Raw genomic sequence first — 26802 nt, forward strand, 5'->3', positions numbered from 1 at the left:
CGGTGGTCTACATAGTTACCACAGTCACCTGCTTGCGTCATCGGACGTCATCTGAATAACTGGATTTCACGAAAAGGAACACTGTGCCCTGTGTTGAGACAATCTGTTGCCCGTGAATTTCGGCGCAGACAGTGGCGCTATGTGCCAAATTGCACAACCTATCCTGACTAGTAATTACGGGTTACCACAGTCACCTGCTTGCGTCATCGGACGTTATCTGTATAACTAAATTTCACGAAAAGGAACACAGTGCCCTGCGTTGTGACAAGCTGTTGCCCGTGAATTTCGGCGCAGACAGTGGCGCGAACTACATATGTCCCAAAATACACAGCCTATCCTGACTACTAATTACGGTGGTCTACATAGTTACCACAATCACCTGCTTGCGTCATCGGACGTCATATGTATAACTGGATTTCACGAAAAGGAACACTGTGCCCTGTGTTGAGACAAGCTGTTGCCCGTGAATTTCGGCACAGACAGTGGCGCGCACTACTTATGTGCCAAATTACACAGACTATCCTGACTACTAATTACTGCCTGTAGGAGAATGGAGTTTTGCATTTCGTACAATATGTATGCATAGTGCTTATTCTAGATAAAAACTTTGCTCAACAGACTGGCTTAAAATTGAATTCGACATGACAATCGTAAATAGCAGCGGTTCTAATAAATTAGACAGAAAGAAACTTAACTGTAGGTTCAGACTCAATTAATCGAGAGTCTACTGGAGCTACAGTTCCATTGTTATGGGTCTAGAATTTTGGACTTTAACTCATCTTATACGAGATCCTCATTGGACTAGTCGTATCCACTCCTATTAGGTAGCTGAAGAGCTGGTCGACATTTTTAGGTAGGTACTTTAGGCAAGCAAAATAGTTTTGCTAACATCTGACAAAGTCAAATCACCCGACGAAACAATTTGTGTTTTTATAAATATAGAAATAAAATATTTTTTTTTGCAAAACAAATATCCTTTTAAAAATTAGAATGATTTAGCTTACTACTTTAACAGACATGTCTTTCTGGATCAAATACCCACCTTAAAAAGTCGACTAACTTTCGGACCACAACAGCACATCGTGCAATATCGCGTAATGAATAGCTAAGAAAGTTCTAGCTTTTACGAAACTTGAGAAATTTTCCAAGATTAACTTGTGTATCAGTGTGTTAAATAAAAAAAAGTAGATTAAGAATATTTGAAATATTAAATTATTATTATTATTATTTATAATTAAAAGAGAAACTTTCAATATGGAATGCAATCAGTTATCTAGAAGTGAGCAAAAACTGTCTTTCAAGTTTTCACTACATTCAGAGTTAATGAAAAATAGCGTGTAAATACGAATAGGAACATATAACAAATAGTAGAAATACGCAATATTTCTACTATTTGCACTTAAATACTGAACAAAAACAATTAAAGAAAGTAGTAAGTAATTAAAGAAGGACCAAACCACAATTTATTTAATAAGATGTGTTTAAATTAGATAGCTAAATTCCCGCTAATTAACTAACTTATTTATTGAAATTTTTGCAGCAAAAGTTTTGTGAATTTTGTATAGAATTACTGGATTTAAAATATGCCAAAAAAGCAGTGCAAGGCATACGTACAGAATATGGTAGACTATCGGTATTCGGTTTTTGACCGACTTCCAAAATGGAGAAGGTTCTACGTTCGGCTGTATGTATGTTTTTTTATGTATGCCCAGCGATATTTCCGTCATTTGTGGACCTATTTTGGTGCCGATCTAGTGTCAAGTTTTAATTAAAGCCATTTCTGAGTGAAGCACAGAACTTTGTAATTTAAGCTAGCTTTGGCTAGGTTAGGTTCATTTTTGTGTTGGAAGTCGGTTGATTTTTTTTTTTATTAAAATTTTTATCGTGAACTCATTCCTGTCTATGAAGGAGTTATTGTGGGTATCTCACAAATGTTAAACACCATGATCGGGAGTATTTTCCATAACTTCATGGTGTTGACGAGTCCATTTATAGAAGCCGAACTGCATAACGAATATTTTATTTACAAAAAAATAAAATCTTTTTATTTTTTCATTAAAAGTAATTCAAATGATTCCGACCGTCCATGTAACACACGCCTTTATCTATCCTTGCATTTTAGAATACGTAAAACTTGGGTACGTCATAATTATAAAAACGCGTATAAGGGACACATTCTAAGACAAGAGAAATAGTATTTACCCCAAAAATATTAATTTTAGAACACACGTTTCTTAAACATTTTGAATTATTTTTTGTTAAAGAATATAACCCTAGAGTTATGGGAAAAAATCCCGAGCAACCTGTATAATATGTAATGTGCGTACACACACCAACCTATATTACGTTTTTCATACAGGCCAACTACATACACGTAACTGTGTAACATAACGTCCCATCTCCTAAACACAGGTTTTTTCGCCAATAACTCAATTTTGTTGACTTGACAGAAGCAATGACTGGCAGACTGAATGACATAACCAATAGAACCCGGGGTTTTGAATGTTTTGGTAGATAACAATTAGTATTCTAGTCACGTTTAAATTATATGAATTATCGGCGTATCTCTATATTTATTCCACGGACCAAATTTTTCGTTTTATTTTCGTGTCCAGGGTTTCGTTTTTGCAAAACAAACTAATTACAAAATTAGTATTTTTCGGTCACATTTCAATGAGATTCACTATAGTCGAATATCTTTTATTATCGTATGAAACAATGAAATATAACTCCATTATTTCGCTAACATAGACCCCTTGCAGGTCACAATACTGGGGGTAGTTTAAGAATACTTTGGGTAGCATCGCACTAGAACAATGAAACAATTTAACTTGTTACTCGATTTGGGTTGCGCTTCATTCAGATTGAAAGAGATTCTCGCCAGCCATTATGCTTCAACAAAGAAAGTTAAGTCACTAAAACCTTCACCTAGTTACCCCGTCATCGTTCGGTTATATCATAAGTCTCAATTCTAACTAAACAAAGGAAATATTTGACTGCAATTAACCAGTCAGGGAAATACCAGAAATTTACTTAAAACCTTTTTCTGGTTAAGTTCTGATTTTTTTCAATATATTCTCGAATTCTTACAATTTATGCTCAACTAGCCCACGACTCCGTTCGCTTGAAATTTTTTACAAACCCGCGAAAACCATAGATTTTTCCGGGATCAAAAGTATATCGTTAGTATATTCTGCTCCAACGTCCAATTTATCGATAAACCAAATTTCATCCAAATCGGTTTAGCCATAAAAAGGTAACAGACAAACAGACATGTCTACTTACAACCCATTTATAATATTACTAATATTATAAATGGAAGTGTGGATATGTTCAATGTTCTTGGGAATCTCGGTATTTCGTAGATAGTGATGAAATATGTTAAGACATAAATACACGTCATGGAATATCTTGGTGCTACACTTAACCCTTTCACTGACAGCCGTGAAAAATTGCTCAAAGTACGAATATACCAACGCCAGCCACTCACGATCAAGTTTGCCGTCAAATCTGCATGACGCTTAGAGTGAGGGCAGTGAACAAAAGTATTAAAATATGGTTTCAATACTTTTCACTGCCCACTTCTACAAGGCATGAAACACACAGGAAAGACGCAATATAACCGGAATTTGACGGCCTCCGTGGCGCAGTGGTATGCGCGGTGGATTTACAAGACGGAGGTCCTGGGTTCGATCCCCGGCTGGGCAGATTGAGATTTTCTTAATTTGTCCAGGTCTGGCTGGTGGGAGGCTTTGGCCGTGGCTAGTTACCACCCTACTGGCAAAGACGTACCGCCAAGCGATTTAGCGTTCCGGTACGATGCCGTGTAGAAACCGAAAGGGGTGTGGATTTTCATCCTCCTCCTAACAAGTTAGCCCGCTTCCATCTTAGACTGCATCATCACTTACCATCAGGTGAGATTGTAGTCAAGGGCTAACTTGTAAAGAATAAAAAAATAAAAAAAAAATGCCGCTTCAAAACTTGTTCACACAAAATATTGTGAATTCACAAACGACTCGGAGCAGGCGTGCTTTACGTCTGTGCTGTATATTTCAAGCGCGCTGCAGACTTGACGTTAAACTGGATCGTGTGTGACTGGCGTATTTTAACAAATATGAGGCTGATGTAACAGGTGTTAAATTTTATTTGCTTGTATTTTATCAGCAACGATACTCATCAGACATGAAACAACACTTTTCGACAGAGGCAAACATGGCGCTAACGGGGAAGTAGCTATTAGCCTATTAGTACTATTGTTCTTCGTCGAACGAGATATGACATAAAAAGCTCTATACTACTACTAAAAAAACATCGTGATAATACACCATTTCACTTGAAACGCGAGCCATCAGTAAAAACTACTTCATTCGGAATACAAAAGTAGCAATCAGTAAAAAATACACAGTTGAATCCATTTCGTATAATGAAAAACACGAGTGTAAAGACACAATGCCGTTCCAGTAATTATTATACAGAACTAGCGGACGCCCCGCGGTTTCACCCGCGTAGTTCCCGTTCTAGTGGGAATACGGGAACAAAATATAGCCTATGACACTCACAAACAACGTAGCTTTATACTGGTAAAAGAATTTCCAAAATAGGTTCAGTATATCCCTGTTTTATATGAAGTATAGATAAACCTCCCGTAATATTCGTGAATAATGATAAATCATCAATTATGTTTGTACATGAGTCATTTACATGTCTTTCAGGAAAATTAGTCATTAAAAAATTCAAATGCAAGTGCTGCCTAATCTTAACCATTATCCTATTGTAATACGTATTATCATTTTATCTACAATGTAATATCAATCAGATATGTACAGCATTTATAATTTCTAGATATCGGGTAAAAATTTAAATTGGTCCGGTTACAAACAGCGCAAACATAGTTTCAACGGTTTCAACAGTAATGAAATCTTACATCATTTTCGTCATCTGAACGTATAATCAAATGCTATTGTTACATTTCTGTTTACGATCTATGTACCTACTCGTAGATAGCTAAAACATCTATACCATTGTTAGTATAGACGTTGTGGTCAGACTCGATTGACAGCAAAGCAATTCTAGACCTCAAATGATCATTTAAGTACTTCAATGTTGGATCATTATCTCTAACTACCATTATAGCAATTGTTTGTTTAGGAATTCCCAGCTCTACAATGGATTTTAGAGACGTGGTTACATATTGACTAAGTGAGAGTGAGGGGTCGCACTCTTCCACATCGGCTCGACCGATTTTGATGATGTTTTGTATATTTGCTATATGATAATATGTTGTAAGGTATAGTTTTTTTCACTCTCCATTTTTTATAGCGATTTTCGTATACTATTTTTGTATGAAAGTACAAGTCGGGTAAGATACATGGGTATATGTATAAGTAGGTACATACAAAAAGACACTTACCAATTGATTTGGTATCACAGCAGCGACAGTTCTACTTGGAACAAGTTGATATCTGTAACAAAATTACATTCATTTAATTAATTATTCTTAAGTAAGTAAATGAATATTTTTCAACTTTAAAAAAAAAAATCACTTATGGAAATCTATAATATCAGCGAGTAACACAGGTTATATTTTATGCCAATATTCCCACGGGAACGGAAATTACGCGGTTGAATCTGCGGGGCTCGGCTTGTCACATACTATAACGATGGATGGATGTTATTGCTCAAACTAAATTATCTGGATAAAAGGTATTTGGCAAAGAGATTTAAATATCTTTGCCAAATACCCAACTATGGGTACCCAATTATGGGTATTATAATCCCCAAGGTTTTACCTACGTAGATCCCATATCTGTAGGAATATCGTCCACAGAAATGGGATCTACGTGGGTAAACCAGTACAATCAAGATAATAAATTTATTCTTAATTATATTGTTATTTACTGAATACACAAAGAAAGTTCGAGATAAGTAATTACTTAACGTGTATGCTTAAGAAAGTAGAGACAGAACGCTTCATTAATTATTGTGCATTTACAATTACATTGTAGGGTTGTCACAACGGAGTTCATAGAAAAGCCGAATATACGCAACTAGCCGACGCACCGCGGTTTCACCTGCGTAGTTCCCATTCCCATGAGAATACGGGGATACAGTGGCGTGCACAAGGATATTAACTATGGTATGCACTATATGTACAAATAGTACAAAATATTCCTTCCTCGATCTATACTAAAGCCATACGGAGGAGTACTGTTTACCAACAAACAAATTAAAAATGAGGGTATAAATCACTAGTCATTTCCCACCTAATTATAATTAACTTGTTCTAAAATTAATAAAAATAATTTTGATTAATAAGCTTAAAACAATTAAATAAAGTTAATATATTTTGAATAATATTTTATAAAACAACAATTCATAATTTAAAATAAAAAAATTATGAAATGGCATGCGTTTTCTACCCTCATTATTGCATCTATGAAGTGCGCTACTGCGGGGATACGATATAGCGTGACACTCACAAATATTTCTAGTGGTAAAATAATTTTCAAAATCGGTTCAGGAGATCTAGAGGTCCCCCTACAATAATACCATAGACTTTATAATAACCCTTTATAATATTAGTATAAAAATAGAGGTAAAATTGTCTGTTGAAAAAACTATTAATTTCCTAAAAATATGTTGATTTGATCCCAAAAAATGAAAATTTGTCAATGTTATCTAATATTATAAAGAGGAAAGATTTTTTGGTTTTTTAACTATTTGGTCCCCAAATTTTCACAGCAACTACCGCGTGTCACCGCGGAAACTCCGTTAGTATATAATATATTATATATGTAGATTTAAGCTGATAAAATCAAACAAAACTGTAGCATTATTTTATGAATAGGATAACAATAGATGACTGTATTACTTAACAGTAACAAAAAAAAATCAATGTTATTATGGTTTTATAATTGCTCAAATTAATCAGAAAACAAGGCTGAGGAAAAAAAAATATAATGGCTACATAACTGTTGGTTAGTTTGCAGGACATACCAGTTTTAAAAGGTCAGCAATATACAGTTAAACTAAGTATTTACAGTTATTTATAATTAATGACTTCATTCATCATGAATCATGTATTTTGTAAGCTAATACTGTTGATATATAAACAATCAATTAAATTGTCATCAATACAAATTAATTAGTCAATGATAAACAGTTAATCATACAGTTACAAATTACATATTTAAAAACTTTATAAATAGGTAAAAATACCAGGTCTTTTTTAATGTTTTTTATACCTTGTGATTGTATATAGGTAATCAGACTAGACTTATTAATAAAATACACTTGAAAACAGTTTATTTGATAGAATCAAAGCGTTTATATAGAAGTGTCTATTTTTCATAACTGATGTCAATATATTAATAATATAATAATACAGTAGTATTTGTGTGTTTGTCTGTATATATGTTTTTACGAGCAATCTCTGGAACTACAGACCTACCAGTCTGATTGAAAAAACATTTTTGTGTTAATTAGAAATTTATGAGGAGTGAGATAGGGCATTATTTTTCTTGAAGCAGCACAAAAGTAAAGCTTATAACAAGATACTGTTTGGTTTTGTAACTCTAATATAACATGCTATCCAAGGCAAGATATTTACAAATAAATAAATAATAAATTAATTAATAAATATACTTAAGACTTACACAATACACACATCACTATTTAACCCCAAAGTAAGCACATAGCTTTGTCATGGGTACTTAAATAGCGAATTTTATCATATATATTTAAATAAATATGTACTTTTATAATTTATATATACACCCAGACACCAGAAAACATCCATGATCATCACACAAATATATTCCAGTAATGGGAATCAAACCCACTGCCAAAATGCATTTAAGACATTTATGTTTTATGAACTGGGTACTTACTTTTAAGTACTACACCTCAGACTTAACTCATCACAAGTTCACAATAAAAAAATTAATTGTTTAATAATAATTTATATTATAAAAAAATAAATTAAAATTGTTATTACCACCAAGATGGTTCAAAGCACATTGTCTTACTGGGCCATATTTAATGGCTCACAAGGTCAGATGACAATAATTGCTATGTGAATGAGGATAACTGTTCTCAGAAATTACAAGTAATTCAACCAAGTATAATGTGTTTATTTAAGTACTATGGACAGATTAATGCACTGTAACATATATTATAAATTAACACATAGCACAACTAATGCAGTAGGTAATTTTCATTTTTAGGGGGTGATTAGCAGTGTCCCAACTCTCTTGGTTAGTCCAGGCTTTTATCAATTCCATTCTGAATGTCAGGCCTCTTAGACTTAAGAGTAAAATATACAAAACGGTTGCAAGACCTGTCGTGCTGATCAGAACGTTGAAAAGGTTGGGCAGTAAAACAGATAATAAATTAATTGCATGTGAACAAATATGTATGTTGAGATGGATGTGTGGTGTGACAAGAATAAATAAAATAAGGAATGAGAGTATATACAAGGAAGTCTGAAAGTGGCGACCTCTGTGGCGCAGTGGTATGCGCGGTGGATTAACAACACGGAGGTCCTGGGTTCGATCCGGCTGGACCAATTGAGGTTTTCTTGTAAATCCACAGAGCACTCCACTGCACTACAGAGGCCGTCAAATTCGTTAATGTGGGTTAACTGCATTGGGTGATAATGTTTGATGTGATCTCTAACAGATGTTCAAGTTAATGACTGGGACCAATTGCTTAACTTGCTCTGCCAGTGGGTGCCAGTACATTGTGTGTGGTAGTGTGGCAGAGAGAAACACTCCGAGCAGAGCCCTGGACTGAATGACTGATATGTATGAGTGTAGGGTTATCATTGACAGTTAACTAACAGTTCCTGCCTTTGCTCGTGTTGTTCTCCCTGCCTAGCCAAACTTGGGAAGATCCTACTAGAGCAGCTATGGATGCCCATTCTAATATACTATAATAATTTCACGATGAAATGCTGCATTAGCGAAACTCTACGGTACTTATTTAATTGCATTGTATATTTGACTATATGAACTGTAAAAAGTATATAGCTGTTTACAATTTGGTGGTTAAGCTTTCTGTCACACAAAACAAGCAATTTGAGACATAGAAATCATTTTTTATTAACAAGAAACTGATATAATAGTTTAAATCCCTACATGCCTGAGTTTGTTAGGAGTTGTAGATTCTAAGAAAATAAACCTTGAAATATAGAATAAAAACCACAGCCCTGTAGATGAATATTGATTTAAGTAAGGCTCTTAATATTTATCACCGTAGTTTATGAGTACTTAATTATTATTTTAATTAATGAATTAATTTTCAGTACATAATACAAAAACTAATAAAACTGCAACAAAATAATAAGTTTTCTAGGCCCAATCATTAGAAAGATTCTTGCCTAAGATTTCTGGATGCCTGGAACACTAGGCAAAAGTCCCAAAAATGTCTAGAAGTATAAGAGCCAAATTATAGTCTGCTGGAATAATATAAAGAAAGTAGTTTGGCTCCATTGCAGAAAGTTATTTTATTCTTTGACAAGTTAGACCTTGACTGTGATCACATCTGATGCAGTCTAAAATCAAACCAGGCTTACTTGGAAGAGGCACAAGTTCATTCTACTCTTACCTCTGATGATTTCATCATGATAATGTACCAAAATAATTAAATCAGTTAGAGGTAGGAACTAACTAGCAGCTAGCTTTGCTGATAGGGTACAGTAGAGTAAGGGAGACTTAACTTAAACGTTGGTCACAAACCAACATATGTAGGGCTAAGGAACTCCATGACAGTCAACTAAGTTTCCCTTTCTCCTACACCCTTGACACCCAGGGTATTGCTCGGAGTTCTCTCTGCCACACAATAGACCCGGCACCAACATATTAAAGTTTACAAACATTTTAAAGTTACCAGATGTCCTGGTAAAGTCCTAGGCCAAATTAGTGTTGGCACAAGTAAATATTTGGCACAAGTAAATAGATCTGGGTTGAATATGGGAATATACAGTACTTATGATCCTTTTAGGTAGTAGAGTAACTTGGGTAAAAGCCACTGAAAACTCTCTGTTTTACTTGCAGTAAGAGTATCAAGCATTATTAAGTTGCCTTTCTTTTGGATAGTGGTCTTTACTTACTACTACAGCCATGAAATATTTCAAACTTTAATTATAAAAAAAAAGAAGTGAAGCTATATTACTTACCAAATGTTTATATTGTATGGAGGGTTTATCAATTATAGAAATACTTCTTTTATGATTTATTTATGAAAATTTTGGCCTTATTATTCAATAAATGCTGTGTATGATTTATGTGAACAAAAATACTGGTAATTATGATAAAGCTAAAGAGGTTGATTTATGTAAGAGTGAAAGTTTAGTGTTCCACATATTAATAATTAGTTATTAAACAAATACAATGTGTTGTGTATTAAGATAACATTACATTGTAATGAAAGAATCCAGAAACGTAAAGTGAACTAGTTTTAATTTATGACACACTGAATAGTGGGCGTCAACGAATTCCTTAAATTTAAGCGGCTTCATGATTCACTTACCAAATAGAATTGTTGATAATATCACTAACGTTGTTCATCACAGCGTTGTAACATTTTTACTATAACATTTAATTTGTTACAATTCCAGACGTTCGTCACCTATTCATTTAGTACTATTTTATTGATGACTAATTTAGGTTATAAAAATAGCTGTCAACTATGTGCTTAGATATTTAATTATCCTTACTAACGACTGAATAATCAATAACATTATTATACACCAACAAACATTTTGTTAAAACATTTTTTTTTACCACTGAAGATTCATTTTTGTTACACTAACACAGTTTTCACTTCCCGTTCCCAAAGTCCAGAACTCGGCAAGTGGCAACCTGGCAACTGGCAACCACGGCAAACTCCCAAAGTCCCAACTTCCCTGAATTTTAAAATTCTAATTTCTTAGAGTTGCCAGTCGCTGTTGTAAAAAGCTAAACAAAGGTGTTTACGAATTTAATAATGTTAATAAAAAATAAATATTGTTTTAACAACTTAATAAATGAAATGTATTTTTTATAGGAATTTATTAAAAGTAAGTAAAAAATACCTCTTATTTTGATGTTAGCGCTATCTATCGGATACTTTAACAAACAATTAATTTGAAATTTTAGTTTGGCTATTCGTCCAGAGATGTCTCTAAGCGTAAAGATAGCAACGATAGCAAGTAGCAACAAGTACAGTGCGGTTACAGAGTATTGGCCTCTATATAAATAATAATACATATAAATTATAAACATAATTAGGGCTTAGTTAAGATTATTTCCTAGGGTGATCCTGCCCCCTTGGCCCTGACATGCCGCTGAGGAGAGTGGACACACATTATAGAACTTTCGTTTTTTATTTCGTACTACTACCTACTCTACACCTGTCCCTCTCCAACCCGTACTCTACCACTACCCTACCCTTACCCTACCCCAACTCAAACCCTACCTACCCTACCCTACATTTACCCTACCCCTAACCTAATTATCTCTCCACAAATTTTCAGCCATATTATCAGTAGGGTGATTGTGGGAACAGTGAGTCACCCTTTTTTCCGAGTCATATATCTCAAAAACCATAAAAGCTATCGATGTCAAACTTTAGTGGAAGAAAGGTAGACTAATTAGCTGCGTTTCGGTATACAAATATATGTATTATACTTAATATTTTTTGAAAAATATATATTTCTTTTAAAAATGGCTTTTGATCCACTGTGTCCTATATAGTGTATACAGTGAGTCAGTTTTCAGGTCACAGTGGGTCAGTTGGGTGTTTAACCTAAAATAAAAGGTAATATTTTTTATCTATGTATAAAAACTGTATTTAGACTTTGTTTAACATATTATTAATCCTTTAATATTATGACAAACAGATTTTTTTAAATGTAGTATTCTTAACTAGTCAACCAAAAGTCTTCATATGTAAAATGTCAAAGTAAATGAAGTTCTTCTTCTTTATAAACAAATATAATAATAATATTCATTCATTGAAATATAACCAACATAAAACCACATTATAAATTTTAAACAAAACAAATGATTCTTAGCTTCTAGACTTTTTACTTTAGCCACTTAACAATTTAAAAGCACTTTCGTTTTTTACTTAACCTATAAATCACGATTGAGATTTTTGTAATAACATTATTATCAGCAAAACATAAAATTAAATAAAAACCTTTCCAAATACCAACTAACGGATATCGATTTGAGAACATAAGAGCGCAATTTTGATAATAAATCAAAATACTCCTTTAATGCTTGTTCTTGCTCATCCGTGAAAACTCTGTTAACTTTGGTACAAGTCTCACATTTTCAGGACTTGTGGTTGTGGACTTGTGATGCTTTAATTTTGGCTGCATAATGTTGTAAGGTCGAAAATGGAATTTTCTGTTCTCTAGCAACAGCAAGTATTTTTTCCCTGATTTGACATCTTGAAGAGCTTTTTTCATATCTTCTTCGGTATGATTACCTATTTTCCTACTTAACGGGCGTTTCTTTGGCATTCTGTAAAATAAAATTACAATATGTAGATGTAAAGTTGGTGGTGTTACGTCCTTTGCCTTGGAGAGCACGTTAAGCCATCGATCCCAATATTATATAGAAATAGAAGAACCTCGCAGTTCTAATTCCCGTAGGAAAAAGGTGATAATATAAAGCCTATTTGACTCCCTGATAATGTAGCTTTCTATTGAAAGAATTTTTCAAATCGGTCTAGTAGTTTGTGAGTTTATTTGTTACCTACGAAAATACAAATCTTTCCACTTTAAAATATTAGTATAGAATATAGATTATATCAATAGGTCCACAGTGGGTCGACTCACTGTGCCCACTTTGGAAACGACTCACTGTGTACCACCCACGCCATTTTAATTTAACGACGCAATAACAGAATACTTCACTGAGAAAGCTAGCTCAATTTACTATCAAATGAGACCTTAATAAGTACTTAAAACATAAAAACTTTAACTAACTTCTAACATTTATAACTATGGAAGAAATAAAAATTTAAACTTACGTATTTTTTCTACTTTTGCAGTCACAAAACACAAACTAATTCCTGTACCGTTTAAAACGCTTCCTAGCGATCCACTGGCAAGCTTGGCGCAGTGTTACCAACTCTCCAAAATATTTATCCCTAAAGTTGATGTCAAAAACCCCTAAAATCGCCTTAATTATTGAGTTGTCCCCCTAAAAAATATAAATTCATAATAATTTAGAAATAATATGCTGTCGTATGTTTCAAAAGTCTATATTTAATACAGACAAAATACTACGTCTTTATCTGAAGATTCAGATTTTTTGAAATCATACATGTTGACAATGAACAAATTTACCAATTTTTTTTATTCGATGAAAATTGCCTCCAATTGCCTCAGAGTGGTTGTAGAATAACGTATTATACGTCGTTATAAGTCGCTAGGCCAAGAAAGAAATATTAAAATTATCATCAATTTAAAAATATTAAAGAGTCAAAAAATCCCTAAAAATACCCCTAAAAATTTCAGACCCCTAAAAAAATCCCATTTCACTTATTTGCCCCCTAAATCTGGGGGGAAAACCCCTAAGTTGGGAACCCTGGCTTGGCGTGAGTCATGTTGGAGCGCGAATATAATGTAAAAGAGACGCAACTATAGACCGTCTCTTTTTCACCAATATATTGCTGACCAAGTGTTCCCACATGACCCACTGTAGCCACAATGACCCTACAACCGCGTTCTTGACTTGAGCGGCGACTACACCACTTTTTATAATACATACACATTTTTAAACTTTTGATATCTTTTAAATTGAATGTCCGCATTGAATATTTCCATTTCATTGAATATTTCGGCTATTTTTTAAAAATAAAAGAACACTTATTGTGTCATGACTATAATAGTTAGGCATATGCTGTTCAACATTTTTTGTAGAAAATAATATGTTCTACAAAGTTGTAGTACATTATGTTATTCTAACATCAATAGTTTTTGCAGTGCACGCGATGTAAACAATATTTTAGGTAATTTTTGTACACCTTGGGTTACATTATTTTAGTTTTATGAAGGATCCCTAATTTTTTTGGAAATACAATATAGCTTTCCTTGATAAATGGGCTTGCTAAATATAACACTGAAACAATTTTTCAAATCGGACCAGTTTTACCTGAGATTAGCGTGTTAAATCAAACAAACAAACAAACAAATCCTTCAGCTTTATAATATTAGTAGGTATAGATAATAGTTATTACCTACCAAGAAATTTCAAATATTCCTGAAAAATAAAGTAAATATAATAATTGACGAATAAAAATGTTAAGAAGCTTTTTATCTCTCTATTAAAGTCAGCCACTGACGAACCAATAAGCTCACATGAATGTGGGCTTATCGGACGGTGAACAATATTAATAAATAAAACAGCATATTTGAAAGTATTCTGTGTGTGTATTGCTAAGAGCACTCGTAGTTGCTACCTAGTTCATACCAAGTACCTACCTAGTTTTAGTAGTTAGAAGAACAGTTCATCTCAGTAGAAAGACAAACAGACAAATAATTATGTTTAAGTGCTTGTTGATTAGATTGTAAGTAGCACACACAATATTATTTTTATCATGAACTTGAACTAGTTTTAAAGCAAAGGGGTTAAAATCGCAATGTCAAATAAGTAATAAATTGCTATAGCATTTTGGGTAGGCATTGTGTAAATATTTACGTATTCTGTGGTAGGTATAACTTGATTGTAAATAAAATCCATATACCTTTCCTGGCATCGTTTCTGGATTTCCTGGATATTTCCTGGCATCTCATCCTCTAGAACTGAGTCAGGCAATTGGCTCTATGCCTCAGACCAATTATAGAAGGACCTGTATCGTACTCATAGTCACGAACAAAATTGTTTGTCATTTTCTGAAGAAAACGAGCTTAGATTTGGTATATATCTTATATTAAACTAGAAGTTTTTGATAGTTTTTTTTACACAATTCAAGTACACAAAAAGGTATTTTTACGGAGCTCTTTAACCGACGAACACGATTACAACTATTTAACATCGATACTATAGAGACATTTTTTATAATCGCATTAGATTGTTGATCATATACTTTGACAGAAAAGTAACGTCTAGCGAGGCAGGTCCTATACAATAATTGGTCTGAGCTCCATATCCCTCAGTCCCTCACCCAATACTGACGCCGGCTGTTTGTCCAGCCACTCCGCACTTAAATGTTCTAACCAGAGGCTCGTAAGTGCTAACGTTCCTACCGTTCTGGAGCCTCAGATCGTGCGCAACGATGACAGGCGCCCCGACTGGGTGTTATTATCCTCTGAAGAATGGGTGTACTGGTGTGGTTCTTACATGCAGTCCGCTATAGTCTGCCAAGTTCGTTGATGACACTCCCATGATATGCGGGTGACGAGGGGAAAGACTGCGGTCTGCGCGTGTGTGCGCGGGGAAGTGAGGTGTAGCAGCTGTGAGATTTTCATTCATCGCTAAACGCCCCCCGGCCCGCGCGGACCATCGGGAGTATTACGTACGAAGTTGCCAAACTATAGCGGACGTGCCTGGGCGGCGGCAGACACGCGGGAGCGTCAAAAGGCACTGAAACACAGTGATCTCGGCGCCCAATAAGGATTTATTCAATTTGGCGTCGAGATACTAGGTCCGTGCGGCAGGAAGGCGCTCAGACTCTTAACAAGGAGATTAGCAAACGCCTCAGAGAGGCAACAGGCTGATTTCTCGCGCAATGAAATGAAATCACAATGCAACGCGTGAATGCTGCCTGCGTGATGGACACCCTACCAAGGAAGCAATTATTGATAAGTATTTTTAAGTATAACCTACTTTAAATTTATTTTAATTTTATAGATTCAGTTAGTTTACTTTATCCTATGTCTGCCTATTTAATCGTTTAATTGTACTTTTTGTGTTTTAATAAAACTATTGATTTTCGTATTTTCAAAAAGAAACATTATGATACTATTAATATCTTAGCGAGTAAGCTGCTTTAAGTAGGTATTTTATTTTGTTCAGTAAATATTACATAATAATTATGTAATTATTGCTCATCCTTATCTAGTGTTATTTAATTAGAGAATATCTCCTTGATATATGAGCATATAGTTTATTATAACATATTGTGTGTTATAATAAACTATATGACACACAATATGTTATACTCGTAAGATGTTGCATGATCGTGTTTGCATAAAAGGTTCACCTATTCACTTAAAACTTTAAGATACCCACGTTGTTATCGATATCGGATGCTGGGTATTACAAATCAAAAACGAAGAACTTTTAAATATTATACGAAAATGGCAGTAGCGTGCACTTCAAAAAAGCACTGCCTCAATACACACCTATGATAGACCACAGAATACATAGACAAGGAATTTTCCAATTTTTACTTATAGTGCATACCTTAGTTAAAAATCTTATGCACGCCATTGAAAATGGTATGGATTTGCTAATAATTAACCAAGCTTAAGCTTAACTTTATGTGTATAGCCCGTGCGCATTAACTTGGCACCTGGCTACCAAACACAGCCATACAAACACAGTATAAACATTCAAGCTAGAAGCAATATGTGTTCTATGTCAGAAGTCAAATTAATACGCACGTGCTGTATACTTTTTGTTGGAGTGAACTTTGATCAGAGTTCATTTTAAAAACATCATAAAAGAGTTTTTGATTATGAATAAAAAATGCATATCAAGGGGATTATATCAGTTGTTGTATTAGACATGTTTTTGTCAGTTGATGTAATTAATGTGAAAAACCTTATTCACAGTAGAATTTATTTTTGTGGTTTTATATAATTGAACAGTTGATTGCTCTTTGCTCGATAAAAAATAACGGCGTAGATCGTGGCGTGGAAAAAGACTCTTGTTTTTTAACTTGTAGGATGCATAAAATATATTTAAATGTGTAGGTATGTGTAGATATATGATAAGTATTATAAAATCATTATCAACCTATTTTAATTGCCCATTACAGCCTACAAGGCCAGCTGGCCTATTGACTATTTTGGTCTTCATTCTTCTTCGTCTTTCCTGGGCCTTTTCCACACTCGGCCACTATGGGTTGGCCGTTGTACGTAGGTCCATTTGGTGCTGGTCCCCGTTGGAGTCACTCCAGCCAACTGAGCTCGTTCCAGAAGCTTATCAGGCCGCCCAGCTCGCCGAACGCCTCATGGAGTGTTGCTGGGCATCCAATGTATGCTGCGCGTTGTTCAGATACCTCTGCATCTATAAGCATGCATCTAGCAGCGTGTATTAGGGTTTCTTTTTCTTCTGGACTGTCGGTTATACCTAGAACCTAAAGGTGTTTATTTAGTGAACAGTGCCCTGTTATTAGTTCCGTTACTGTTTTAAGTTTGCTTTTGGTCTTCATTATCAACCTATTAAAATAAACATCAAACTTACTGAGAAATGTCATCTACCTACTGTAGCATAACCACCAGAAAGCACCGGATGTCATTTGTTCTGTCTGGCTGGTGGGTGGCTTCGGCCGAACCACCCTACCGACAAAGACGTACTCCCAAGTTATTTAGCATTCCGGTACGGTGTTGTGTAGGAACCGAAAAGGCTGTGGGTTTTTTTTCCTTACTTGGTTCCACGAAATCAAAATTACCAATTGAACGATAGATTTCACTTGTAAGCCGACGCCGCACTTATCATTCGGTGTGTTGACTATGCTATTAAATAACCCATACCCTTCCCTGACAAATTGTTTGGTATTTCCCCCACCGAGGGAAGATTTAATGAAATAATTGATTTTTTTTGTGCTTGTGGTCTTTAACGATGTTAGGTACTTGCCTTTCATAGTTTTAGGTCAACAGGAAGTACCCTATGAGTTTTGATTCCTTTGAGAGTGTCGAAATATCAAAATATGCGTTTTTTTACTAAATGAACGACCGTATCTTTTTTTTACGTAAACTTAGAAATTTGATTTTTTCACAATTTCATGGGACCATAGACGTCAGTAGGTAGGTTTAAATTTCAACTTGATACCTCCATGCATACCCGAAATAAATTGTTTTGTGACAGTATGTCTGTCAGTCACAAAACAATTTATTACAACAAGGACAAAAAAGGACAACAAAGTAATCTTAAAATTGCTTTTTTTTCCTTTTGACGTACGGAACTCTAAAAAAACAAATTTGCTCAAGAGTTAGTTGTTCTGTATTTTGTGTATTGATGGTGTCTCATGTGCAATCTAACTATAGGAATTATCGATACGGCACGTCCAGACAAATACAAATCACAAACGTGAATACGAGATGTGTTATTATGCTTATCATTTTGTTATCACCACGTACTGATTATGTGATAGAGATCTTGGAAGTATATTATATATTTATTTCATAACCTTTACACAACACACTCAGGTTAATAGATATTAATTTACCTTCAGATACCTATTCTGTCTATCTGCAATGGGGATGATGACTAGGTTTGAATATATTGATTTTTATGACACATTCGAGTTATGTTAACTAATTTATACACAAAAAGCAACGATTGTCTGGATATTTGCAAAATAAATAAGATTATAAAATTTCAAAATCTTTTAAAAATATTTTACCGTAATTAGATGAAAGCTCATACACTTTTAGCTCCTTACATTAAATGTGACATTTTTTAATATATGAGCTGTAAACATAAACGCACAAATAACAAAAATAAAAGTAATTTTGTTTGAACGCCCATACAAATCTAACGATCATTAGTTATGTATCTACGACGTCATTAGTTCGTGCCATTTTGTATGGGGCGTTTTTCAGGGATCCGTGGCAGTGCCGCAAATAGCTCCGAAAGTAATGATCGCAGATACCCTGTTACTTTTACAAAATTGCTTTACTATTAGCATACTCTTAATTTTTAAAAAATTAAAAAAAAAACTGTTATCATCCCTATTGTTGTTGTTTTTCGTTTGTGATTTCTCTTGACAAAGATATGGAAGTGCCCTTTTAATATGTTAATTCGTTAATTAACACATACTCATCAATACCATTTATTCCGACCATTGATTAAGAGATAATATTGAAACAATTTATCTACGTTATCGGCATAATAATGTTAAGTAATGTTGATAAGGATTTGATTGATAACATAAATCTAGGTAATTTAGAATAGCTTTATATCAATTGACTATAGTAAGGTTGAAGAAAATAAAATATTGACATTTAGATGCATGTATGTACGGATTACAAAATTCAGATAAAGGAGATGGCCCAAAATGGGGATGATGACTAGATTTGAATATATTGATTTTTATGATACATTCGGGTAAATAAGGTCAATGTTAACTAATTTATACATCAAAAGCAAAGATTGTCTGGATATTTACAAAATAAATAGGATTATAAAATTTCAAAATCTATTAAAAATATTTTATCGTAATTAGATGAATATTCATACAGTTCTAGATTCCTCACATTAAATGTGACATTTTTATTTGCAGAAATAACAAAGATATTAGTAATTTTGTTTAAACGCCCATACAAATCTAACGATCATTAATTTCCTACGACGTCATAAGTTCGTACCATTTTGTATGGGGCGTTTTTCAGGGATCCGCGGCAGCGCCGCAATACTGACCCGTTAAACCCCTGTAGCTCCGAAAGTAATGATCGCAGATACCCTGTTATTTTTACAAAATTGCTTTACTATTAGCATACTCTTAATTTATATACAATTTAAAAAACTGTCATCATCCCTATTGTATGGAGCCCTGATTCAGTCATTGTACCCTCGCGGAAATAAAAAAAGATATTTTTTGAACTATTTTTGATTATACAAATCTACGAATTTACTTTAATTCTTTCGAAGTAATATTCATTATCTCCCAAGAAATGCAACACTAATAAGGGTAATAATGGCGGATAGATGACGATTTTACGTTTGCTGCATAGTTGCTTTAAGGGCGCCATCTTGATGTAACTCAAAAACTTGGGATTTTATTTTATTTCTTTCTTTTTATTTAGTTAGATTCACTTTAATAAATTAAATTTTGATGATACGGGGTTCAAGAATGGACCTGAAATGGACCATTTCTTTTAAAATTCCATTTGAATATGCAATTTCGATGTCTGAAAATTTAAAATGTCCAGGAATTAAAAAAGGAACTATTTTCCAAACCAGTGTCTATTTTCTAAAAGTAAGTATTGTGTTACATTTTGGTGTTAGCTTTAGCGAAAATTACTAAAATTATTTATTTTAAAATTAATTTAAATATTTTATTAGATATTTTATATTTGTGAGAGAATATCCGACATGTGCCCTTTGCGAAATTACATATTAAATTAAAGTTAATACAAAGTCCAACTAATGAATGGTTCCATTTACAATATTAGATTAAAATTAGATGATTGAAATAACATTTGTATGCAAATACGTATCTTTACAAATTTTGGGGCAATAGAGGAAGTGTTGTTTAATAAAGCTGTCAAGTAGGAAACGTAAGACACCACTTGACAGCGGCTATTCTGGATTAGTGAGGCTCGAAGGCTGTGTTAACTACGAGTAGGTTGATCTGCATTATAGTAATTATAATAACGCCTATAGAAGTCGAACAGCTAAATAGCACAAAGTCCACGATTTTAAATATGTATTTTTGCTATGCATGCAAATTTCGTTTTAGTATTTGAAAATTATGTAGACATAGGTACTTTAACTTTGATAAGAAGTGTTGTTTTTTGTGTATTTGACTAGGCATTATAAATTTATATCTAATGTTAATAATAATTAATTACTTTGTTATTATTATAAATATACATTAAAAAGTTATCATTATGTATCAGTATTTTAACGACGCATTACAGGGCTAGGCCTCCCTAGTTATAGAAGAGGAGATATACTGTACTAGCGGACCCGATCAAGCTTTGCTTTGACTTAAGTGGACTTCTACCCCTACCCTATTATACCTAATCTCGTGGAGATAATTTATTAACAATAATATTTATGATGGAATATTTATTTTTTATAGATACCTATACAAAAAAGTGCGCGATGGCATAAAGTTTCGTTGTCTCTTGCTATTTTTAAAAAATCATACAGTATGATAATTTACAATTGATGGTAACATTACAATTTCTTATAGTTTTACTTTTTGTGTGAAGGTAAAAGTTGATCCAATGGCCTCCAAGCGCTTTTATCTTTAAGGAACTCATCAATGTTGTAGTAACCTCGACTAAGTAAATGTTTTATAACACATTGCTTAAAGCTATGCATTGGCAGGTCCATCACAGTCTTGGGGATCTTGTTATAGAAGAGTACACCCAAACCTACAAAAGATTTTTTTACTCTTTGGAGACGATATTTGGCTATATAACTTATAGCCAAAGATATTAGTCATTGTACTCCGTTTGCCTTCATGGTTTAAAACTATAGATTACGTTGAATGTATTTTATATATATGGCTTTTTAGGAACTACATACTTTATTCTCGTGTGCCAGCTTTGTTCCAATGTCCGTGTTCCTGATTCGAAGATATGTAATGCCTTTCCAGCCTGAAGCAGTATAAAAATAATAAATCAACTAATTAATTATAATTTATCCTATAACTAGCTGACGCCGAGCGGTTTTACCCGTGTGGTTCCCGTTCCCGTAAGAAAACGGGGATAATATATAGCTTATAACCTTCCTCGACAAATGGGCTATCTAGCAATGAAAGAATTTTTCAAATCGGACCAGTAGTTCCAGAGATTAGCGCGTTCAATCAAACAAACAAACTCTTCAGCTTTATATATTAGTATAGATATAGATATAGATTAAGTTTATTGTCATCATAAACGAAATGAATGAATTAATAGAATATAATTTTAGAGTAAATAATGCAATTAATTAATGCAATTACTGTGATACCTACACATGTAATGAATACATCACATTGGTAATGATAAATGTCCAAGATCTACTTCATTTATTATTCCTTTGTGCATCTTAATTAATCAATATTAATTTCAATAAGGCCGTGAAGGTATTGCAGATATTAAATACTCGTTTATTAGCTTCAATTATGTAGAATCTTTTAATTTATTATTTTATGTCTGTCAATGATGATGATGATTATGAGATGTGATAGTCCAGTTATATCCACTGGGCTATCACCTCTGTCTTCGATTCGGAGGGCGTAGGTTTGATTCCGGTTCGAAGCATGCACCTCCAACTTTTCAGTTAGGTATGTGCACTTTATGAAATTAAATATCACTTGCCTGCTCTTAATTCTGTGTGAAGTCTGCCAATCCACATTGGGTTCCAATCCACACTAAGGCCTAACCCCTCTCATTCCCAGTCTCTCAGAGGAGACTCGTGCTCAATAGTGAGCCGAATATGGATTGTTAATAATGATGTCTGTCTATTCCGTTCGTTCCATAAACATACGATATACCGATACGTAATAACCATCACCATAGCTAACACAAAAACCGTCCGTCGAATATTATTTACAAATATCTAATTACCTAAAAAAATGTTTACTTTTTTGTTTTATACACTTAATACCTTATACTTGCCTAATACATATATTTTCCATTGAGAATGTAATGGAGTCTACACACCAAACCAGTTGGTTATAGCTAAACCGCTTTTGCTTTAACGTCATTTTGATAAATAACCCTAGGAATCTTAGAAAATGGTTTGCGTTGCCTATTCGCAAACTCACTGTTAGGATCTGAAATATCCTTTGGATATCTGGTTTTCCCGAACCTTATAACGTAAGTATCTTTGGATATTCTACGTTGTGTGGCACAACCTCACTAAAGTCTTTTAGCTCGTATTGTAGATCGATGCATATTGCTACAAATATTCCTCAAGCAAAAGCACCTATTTAGCACTAATTTTTAGTTGAGATCCTAGTCCAGTTGATGCTATTACAAACACATTCATATATATGTACATTATATTTTCGTTGTTAGCTATATTATAGTCATAAATAATCCCAGCTAAATAACAAAGACTTATTAAAAATTTAAACTTCAAACACAATTGCCGCTGCTTGTGTCTATTGGCAATGGGTATGGTGTGTAGACGTCTTTATAAACAACCATGCAGTCTAAAGTTTACAGGAAGTGGATCAAATTTAGCACAAAATTACCTAAATATATTATATATCATTGTGTATGTTTTTACTTATACAAAAATGACTCCAACAAAAAAAGACCATGAATTTAGACGTTTTTCCAACTGAAAACCAGCGCTGCATGCTCTTTTTATTCAAAGAGTATGTAGCATTATGCTGAGTTGGATCCGTTTACTGGGTTGTGCCACACATCGCAGGATATTGGTAAAGAACAAATTGTGTTGTGTGGCATAATTCACTAATAAAGCTTTTTTTTTCTTTCTATTTTAATACAATTATTATTTTAAAAGCGTTCAAGCGTCGCGACGCGTCGTCAATAAAGTCATGTGGTTTTTAATCTTTTTTAATCTTATACTGAATTAGCAGACGTCCCGCGTTGTTCCCGTTCCCGTAAGAATACGGGAATAAAACATAGCTAATGACACTCGCAAACAACGTACAGTTATTTCCTACTAATATTATAAACGCGAATGTTTGTAAGGATGTTTGAATGTTTGGATGTTTGTTTCTCTATAACGCCGCTATTACTGAAGCGATTTAGCTGAAATTTTGAATAGAAATAGATTTTACTCTGGATTAACATATAGGCTACTTTTTACCCCGAAAAAATCCATGGTTTCCCGAGATTTGCGAAAACTGTTGATTTCGATGATATGAATGTTTGTTACTCTTTCACGCCTCAACTACTGAACCGAATTGGCTGAAATTTGCTATTAAGATATACTATAGCCTGGATTAACACATAGACTACTTTTTATACCGGAAAAATCCATGGTTTCCGAGGGATTTGTGAAAAACTACATTCCACGCGGACAAAGTCGCGGGCGGCCGCTAGTTGATAAATAAATAAAAGAATTTTCATAATCGATTCCCCTACAAACTCACAAACTTAACCTCTTTATAATATTAGTAGATATTGAGAAACTTATTATAGGTAGATATACCTTTTGAATCTTCTTGGAAAATTGTCGAGAATTTATTTTTATCCACAATATTTGAAAACAAATATCTTTTGGTATATAATTAGAATTATACCAATTAAAAGATTATCCGTGATAAACTATTAATTGGCAACTCAAATTGTACAGTATATTATCTACCTATACCTATAAATTAAATGGAAGTGCCTGTCTGTGATTTCAAATTAACTGCTTACAGTTATTTTATTTATTTATTTAATATTCAACAAAAAAAACACATTTCAATTATCTAAGTAAAACACAAATAAAGTTTTCAAAAATTTTCATTTGTCTGTCTGTTTATCTGGGCGGAACTGTAACTCTGGAAAGGATTTTAGTAGGACTTCGCCTGGAAAATAGAGGGATTATAGAGCAAGATATAAGCTACATTTTATCCCGGGAAAATCCATGGTTTCCGCGGGATTTCTGAAAAACTGAAATTCGCGCGGACGAAGTTGCGGACGTCCCCTAATTAATTTATACTTTTTTTTTATTCTTTACAAGTTAGCCCTTGATTACAATCTCACCTGATGGTAAGTGATGATGCAATCTAAGATGGAAGCGGGCTAAATTGTTAGGAGGAGGATGAAAATCCACACCCCTTTCGGTTTCTACACGACATCGTACCGGAACGCTAAATTGCTTGGCGGTACGTCTTTTTCGGGAGGGTGGTAACTAGCCACGGCCAAAGCCAGCCAGACCTGGACCAATTAGGAAAACCTCAATAGGCCCAGCTGGGGACCGAACCCAGGACCTTCGTCTTGTAAATCAACCGCGCACACCACTGCGCCACGGACGCCGTCAAAAAAAAATACATATACATAATTGTAATTCAAAGTTAGGTGACCTCCACATTTCAAGTCCTTCAAGCTATAGCCTTAGCGCGTGTAATTTTAATAGATTAACAGTAAAAAAATCTAGCAATCTAGCACATCTTACAACGTATCTACATATTTATTAAACACTCTAGTATATTAACTAGCTTTTTCCCATTGATTCATTCATTCATGGAGTATTATGGACTGAGAGCTGCGAAAGCCAGACATAACTACGAGACATTTTATGTTCCTACCATACTACGATTTAAGTGGGTACAGTAGGTACCCAATTATAGAGTTTAAACCATGACGGCTTTGAAATGTAGCAGGTTTCAAGGGTGCAGATTAATTGACCAAATACAAAATGCATTTTTTTACATTTTCTTCGGGTAACTTAATTACTTTATTTTGATTTTTGTATGAATTAACTTAATTTCGATCTTTAATGGTGTTTTCCGAAGGGTCGCCGCGATAAGTAGGTTCCTAACTATGCCGAGGAGAATTGAAAAAAAATCGCACTTAATACTTGAACGGCTTAAGGGACCCTCTATTATTATAAATATTATTGTGTTTCTTGACGGCTCTTCTCAGCATCCTTCCGAACCGGTAGTCATCATGATTAACAACAATAATCGGCTCACTGTTGACCACGAGTCTCCTGTCATGTCTCATGTCATTTTATTGACTAAATCTTAAGTAAGATTAATCGTATGTACGATTACTAATTCCAGTCAGTAAAATGAGTGACTGGAATTTAATCATACTATACTTTAATTAAATGAACTTTGATTTTGATTTTGATTGATTATTTTTATTCGATAAGTACTTACTAAGTATTCGTTTTTATTTATTACATAAAAAAGCTGACGCAGCCTCGGATTAACGCCATCACACAAGTTCAAAAATTGTCTGCTGATGTACGAGTATGTATAAAAAAATCACAATCGCACAATTTTGAAAACCGGTTATGTGGGGGATTCCACATGGAGCAATAAAACCATTTGAATCGCACGGTCTGGTTTGAGACCGGTTGGCGAGCCTGAAAGAAGTCGTCCCATAACTTGCTTCATTACAGATACTTATTTATTACTTAGTCTCATATTACTAATCTTAACCCTACAACTTGGAAGACGGTAGGTACCATAGCTCAACGGTAAAGTTGGACTCAACAGAGGTCATTGGTTCAATCCCCGCTCGCTATACTATTGTCGTACCATTTCCTCATACAGTCATGATTAATTAGTGAGGAAGAGTAATAGTAAAAGTACGTCTCGGGATGTTAAACCATTTACCTAGCACGGTGTTTAATCAATTCGTCAATCAGTTCATAATAATCCGATTTTCTTATTAGGATTACCACATTATACCCTGTTTCTGATATGCACTTCATAGTTAATTCATTAATTTTGTATAATTAATTATGCCAGTGCACAGTAAAACCAACTGCGGTTTATGTTGCATTATGGTTAGGCCAAATTTTAATATTTTGTAGATTATGAAATATATATAATGAATAAGTAATTAATTCATTATTTACCAAAAGTGACATCTTTATTGTGACGGTTATCAAGTCACTTGCTCTTTTGTTTAAAGAGCACGAAACTTGACAAAAGCTTTTAAAAACAAAACAAACTTTAGCGAACATAACCTTTGATGTTTTTTCTCGGTATCATTTCCGCGATCTAAATATGTATAAACATATACCTAATTAATGATAGTTTGGCTTTATTTATGGTCACAACGGATGTGCCAAAATATTATTTTTCCTATTAGATCATCATAGGTTTTTAGGGTAAAGGAAAAATATTAAATCGCTATGAAAAGTGAGCTAATCAAGGGATGTGCGCCAGAAACGCAAAGGCCTTTGCTAAGAAATTGTATTACCTTATCAGCCAACAGGATTCCACTGCTGGACATACAGGACAGGCCTCTTGCATGGACCTCCAAGCACAGCGGTC

General features: G+C 34.0%; 1 long non-coding RNA gene across 2 annotated transcripts; it reads right to left on the reverse strand.

Moving 5' to 3' along the window:
• Positions 1–5315: 5315 nt before the first annotated feature.
• On the reverse strand, positions 5316–16973 carry LOC128198289 (uncharacterized). Of its 2 annotated transcripts, XR_008250996.1 has the most exons (4): positions 16959–16973; positions 13024–13196; positions 10531–12512; positions 5316–5462 (listed from the first exon to the last, which is right to left on the reverse strand). It is a non-coding gene; the product is annotated as an uncharacterized LOC128198289 (long non-coding RNA). The 2 variants fall into 2 exon arrangements; XR_008250995.1 differs by lacking the exon at positions 16959–16973 and having other exon boundaries at positions 13024–13387.
• Between the last annotated feature and the right edge of the window lie 9829 nt (positions 16974–26802).

Source organism: Bicyclus anynana, chromosome 7, assembly GCF_947172395.1.
Source record: "Bicyclus anynana chromosome 7, ilBicAnyn1.1, whole genome shotgun sequence".
Lineage (NCBI taxonomy): Eukaryota > Metazoa > Arthropoda > Insecta > Lepidoptera > Nymphalidae > Bicyclus > Bicyclus anynana.